Genomic DNA, 5714 nt, shown 5'->3' on the forward strand with positions numbered 1-5714 from the left:
TGTAGTCTATAGACTGTCTACTACCCAGTAGATTCACCCAATTCAGGTTTGGAGTTTTATAAATTCAAAATTAGCACAATGCTGACCCTTAGTGGTCACTAAGAAGAATCTACACAGGTATGTGCATTTGGATGGATGCAGGAAGGAATGCATAAAAACGAATGAAAACTTTATTAGTTTAACTGTTTTAAACTTACAGAAAATAAAAGTATAACTATAGTACACTCATACACAATAGATTTTGAGGTAGGAGAAGAAACATTTACAAATGCTGTACTGGTATCATAGCCTGAGGGTTGTGATGCTTTATGGGAGATGCAATCTCTGCCTCCTATCAGTCTTTCTTGGGTTTGAGATGAGGAACATGCCTGAACATGAAATGCAGGAGAGAACAGTCTGTCTCTGTAGGAGAGAGGCAGGCATGGGTGCAGTCATCAGGAACAGGTCTCCCAGCAACCTCGTCCCACAATGGTGGGGTGACAGTCTGGTCTGGTCCAATACAGTGACAGGACAAGCCTGAGAATATAAAAATGTGACAAGTAGTTAAGTGAAAGAGCAACCAGGCTCACACCCAAAGAAAGAGGAAATGCCTGTATCCTAATGATTTTGAAGTAGAATGAGAAGGAGAAAAGGATTAACCTGCAGGCACAGTTTGGCTGCTTTGTCCTCAAGATCTGAAAGATGGCGCCATCTCTTGGTTCTGTCCCAGAACTGCAAGGTCTAGAGTCCCCCAACCGCCATCTGAAACCAAAATGTGTTTCATCATTTGAGGTCATTTCATGGGGAGTTGGGGACTGAAAGGGTCTTTGCTGTGTGCATCCAGGGCTATGCACTTATTGGCCAGCTGTACCTTTGAAAGGCGGAGCTGCAGCAGTTGCAGGGTCTCTCATTGGAGGCTGGAGGTTTAATGTAATCTCTGAGAGGCCCAGCACACAGTTGTTCCCTGCGTTACAAAGGTGGCACGGTTTGCACCGATGGTCATCTCAACTCCATCCACTATTGAGAGAGGGGGAGAGCGTGTGAGTGACAATATAATGGAGTAAAGAGGAGTAAAGAGCAGGTGAGTGAGTGAGTGAGTGAGTGAGAGAGAGAGAGAGAGAGAGAGAGAAAGTGAGTGAGTGAGTGAGTGAGTGAGTGAGTGAGTGAGTGAGTGAGTGAGAAAGAGAGTGAGTGAGTGAGTGAGAGTGAGTGAGTGAGTGAGTGAGAAAGAGAGAGAGAGCGAGAGAGAGAGTGAGTGAGTGAGTGAGGTACAATGCTTACCGACAAGCTGTTTAGAGTAGCAGGAACCCCTCTCAAGTTGTAATGAGATGACATCTTGCTCCTCAGGAATTGCTGTAGACACTGCCTGTTATTGAGACCCTATGGAGGACAAAATTAAAACCTTTTGACAACATGGCTGTTGTTTCTTTTCATTAATGATGCATGTGAAAGTAAATGGAAACTATCCGCCTACTACTGCAGTTAACAAGTGCTTACCTGATATAAACCACAGCTAGCCAGAGATCACTCCATCCCACTTAAACAGAGGAGCTCTTGTATCCCAGAAATGACTATTTTCAGATTTCAGCTCCTCTCTTCCAGGCTATTTACATACTTCAGGACATAAATGAGTCCGATATGGTCTTCATCCTACTTTAATCCCATGCTATCCTCTTTTATATGGGGGAGAAAAAAGGGAAAGAAATCCAAAGTCCAAAAAACATTTGTGGAAAAAACATTTGTGGAAAAAGGGTCACTTAGTCCTTCAACATGTCATGTCCTCTTCTCATATGGTCTCTAAGGGTTCTTGTCCATTGTGGGTTTTAGCTCACTCCCAAGAAAAAAAAGTGTATTTTTTATATATAAAATAATGGAAGCCAGGTCCACTTTGTTTACCTTACCCTCACACTTAGGCTACACATAAAATTCAATAAAGCACTTTGGGAACAATGACCATCAGGAATGTGGATGGATGCACAGATATATTGCCATTGGCAATAAACCTACTGCACATGACAATTCAATGCTGGCTTACTATAGGACTACTGTAGCCCTACCAATACAGGCTCACTATTTTGGTAGCATTTTCCACCAATTTATTTAGGCCACTAAGTCATTGCCTGTCCTTTTTGTAAAATATATATTTTTCTTAATTCTTAACCTATACACACAAGCCTAATAATCTAATTTGAATTGCTGCTGCTTCTTCTTCTTCTTGAGAAGCATCGGCTCCCTACGTTAGGCTAATCTCTACATTAATCTGTCATTGACACTCTTTTTTGAAGCCAGTCCCATCTTCGAATTTCCTTGAACCTGATCATACTCTCTAGAGCAATGTCAATTGCTTCAATTTCCTCACTTCCCAGATGTCCCAAGATGCCAATATCTCTCTGAAAGCTGGCGTATCTCTCAGACATCAACTTCACCTTCTTTCTCAATTCATCAGATGGCAAGGCAGGCTTGAAAAGACCGGGATAAGTCAAAAGCATCTTGCTGCATATTGTCCACAGACTTGCCAGGAGCAATTCAACTATCTGAACTGTCAACTCAAAGAAGTCTGAGTCTGTCCAGGTGGTTAGCTTGTCGAACAAAACGTCCTTGGGAATCTCAATGTCATCAAACAAACATGCACTTCCCTCAACCACATGTCTGCCGTCGTCTTGCCACTCCTTCAGCTTGTTAATGAGGGTTTGGTATCGTGGTACCATTTTCCATGCGTTTCCTTCCCGAGTCAGGGCTCTCCAGAGAGGATCAATGATGAACATGGAGATAAGACCCAGAGCTCTGCATCCTGCTTTTAAAGGTTGAACTTCCAGATCAGCAGCAATTCTTTCACACAAACTACTGTCCTTTGAGTAGTTGTTGGTGAACTCCACCAAATCATCGTGTATGCTGTATACCCCTGCAGCATTGTGGCAGACTTCAGCGATTCTCTTCCTTCCAATGGGAACCAATGGGACTTCATTAAATTCTCCTTTGCTCATGAAAAAGGCCTTGAACTTCTGGAATGTTTCATCCTTTGCAGTCCTCTCCGGACAGACAGCATTACTCACAGTCTTCACCAGACCTGCCGTTCTACACTCCAATTCCATTGTCCCGGTATTAGGGGAACCATGGGCCTCTTCCCCCACTTCTCCAAATATCATCTTTTCCCACAGAAGGAGAGTCATTTCTGCCTGGTAAGCTAGGCCTTCTATCAACTGGATCCCACAGAAGAGCTCGTTCACAACAGACAGCTTTTTCCTCTCGGAGTCTGTGTAGACATATCCGACCATGTGTGGCATAATGTCTCTTCTGTAGTCTGATAGGATTTGCTTGAAATTCCTGTCTGGGGCAGCCGGACCAACGCATGTGGCCAGTTTGGTAAGGATGGGGATCTGCTTCGACTCATCACTAAAGACTACATCTAGGACCATTTTACTATAAGTGCCTACCTGGCTGTCAGCTGAGTCATATGAATACAGAGAGAGTGGGTCGCCAGGGTGAGGATGAGAGAGATCAGCAGAGGGATCAGTAGAGATCTCTTCGTGCTCCTCTTTTATGTAGATTTCCTCGTCCTGCTCAGTCACATTCACCGGAACAGCTCTCTGATTGGACACGGGATAGTAAGGATATAAGCTCCCCACAGAGAACTCGTCCTGCTCTTCTTTTTTGGGGATGTTTATGGTGTTTTTTTCATCAACCAACTTTGTCATATTATTCACAGGAACAGCTCTCTGATTGGACACAGGATAGTGAGGATATAAGCTACCCACAGAGAATTCTTCCTGCTCTTCTTTTAAAGGGATGTTTATGGTGGGTTTTTCAGGCGTCGTAGTCACCGGAACAGCTCTCTGATTGGACACAGGATAGTGGTTTTTTTGGATTTTTATAGTGGGTTTTTCATCAGCCAACTCTGTCATTTTCACAACAACAACTCTAGGATATTGAGTACATAAGCTCTCTGCCAACAGATCTTCCTTCTCTTCTTTTAAGGGGATGTTTATGGTGGGCTTTTCATCAGCCAACTGTGCCGTATGCACCAGAACAGCTCTCTGATTGGATACAGGATGGTGAGGAGGGGAGGGGCCTGAGCTCTGCAGTGTTGATATTGCCATGGGATGTGGGATGCTGTACTGGTGCTCTGACTGAGACACCTTAGTCTTTTTAGACTCTCTGGTTCTCTCCAAGGCCGGGCTTTCCATTATCTTTCTTTTCTTCTGGACATCCTGAGACACCTTAGTCTTTTGAGACTTTCTGGTTCTCTCCAAGGCTTGGCTTTCTCTTATCTCTCTTTTCTTCTGGACATCCAGCCTTCTTTTTTCAGAAATTTCTTTCAATCTTTGATACTTTGGCGAAAGTACTGCCGTGTTGGTTCCTTGCTTCCTTCTAACCGTTTTTGTTTGTTTCCTAGTTTCATCCTCTTTAGTAAATGTGAATGTTTGGTGTAATAACATTTCTTTGTTCTGTTTCATGGATTTCAACTTTGACATTAGTAGCTTTATTCTGTTCCAACAATCACCTGACTGTAGTGACTGTTCAGATTGCAAATCAAGATTAAAGTAATGCTTAACAACCCTACTGACCACCTGCATTGAAGATGAACATATTTCATTGGCAAAATCATGGATTTCAAGCATTAGAGCGTTGGTAAGCATACTCACAGGAAGTCTCTCTTTTTCAAATCTCAAATTTGACTTGCCACCCAGGTTGATACCCAGTTTACTGCAGATGGGGTAGGGGTTGTCCACTGTTCTCTCCGGTTCTGACATCACAGGGGACGGCCTCATGTCACGCTGAGCTGGGCTGCACATGTCATCATCACTCCACGTTTCATCTGTTTTGTGGTCGCTCTCTGTCGTGATCTTCCTTGGATATATGGGGTAAAAGTCAGGTTCTTCCTTGATGCAGTTATCAGTTAGTTCATTCTTCACCACGACTCTCTCCTCTGCTCCTGTTGGGTCAAGTGTAACTTCTACAGTGTCAATTTCCATCTTAACAGGCTCAGTGAGTATAGACTGAAGAGTAACCTCCACACTCCTGTCAATGTCAGTAAAGCCAGGATTCTTGATAGATGTGGCTGGTTCAACAGGGCACTGAGTGATGCCAGTAGTATTCTTGACAGATGAGGATGGTTCAACAGGGCAGTGAGTGATGCCAGTAGTATTCTTCTTGACAGATGTGGCCGGTTCAACAGGGCATTGAGTGATGCCAGTAGTATTCTTCTTGACAGATGAGGCCGGTTCAACAGGGCAGTGAGTGATGCCAGTAGTATTCTTGACAGATGTGGCCGGTTCAACAGGGCAGTGAGTGATGCCAGTAGTATTCTTGACAGATGTGGCCGGTTCAACAGGGCAGTGAGTGATGCCAGTAGTATTCTTCTTGACAGATGTGGCCGGTTCAACAGGGCACTGAGTGATGCAAGTAGTATTCTTGACAGATGTGGCCGGTTCAACAGGGCACTGAGTGATGCCAGTAGTATTCTTGACAGATGAGGATGGTTCAACAGGGCACTGAGTGATGCCAGTAGTATTCTTGACAGATGAGGATGGTTCAACAGGGCATTGAGTGATGCCAGTAGTATTCTTCTTGACAGATGTGGCCGGTTCAACAGGGCACTGAGTGATGCCAGTAGTATTCTTCTTGACAGATGTGGATGGTTCAACAGGGCACTGAGTGATGCCAGTAGTATTCTTGACAGATGAGGATGGTTCAACAGGGCATTGAGTGATGCCAGTAGTATTCTTGACAGATGA

The 5714-nt window shown here is 44.1% G+C and overlaps 1 long non-coding RNA gene across 1 annotated transcript; it reads right to left on the reverse strand.

Moving 5' to 3' along the window:
- Nucleotides 1–255: 255 nt before the first annotated feature.
- Nucleotides 256–4602, reverse strand: LOC311308287. The gene is made up of 5 exons (XR_014630427.1): nt 1477–4602; nt 1261–1359; nt 851–996; nt 640–741; nt 256–516 (listed from the first exon to the last, which is right to left on the reverse strand). It is a non-coding gene; the product is annotated as an uncharacterized lncRNA (long non-coding RNA).
- Nucleotides 4603–5714: the final 1112 nt, after the last annotated feature.

Source organism: Borostomias antarcticus (assembly GCF_949987555.1).
Source record: "Borostomias antarcticus genome assembly, chromosome: 4".
Lineage (NCBI taxonomy): Eukaryota > Metazoa > Chordata > Actinopteri > Stomiiformes > Stomiidae > Borostomias > Borostomias antarcticus.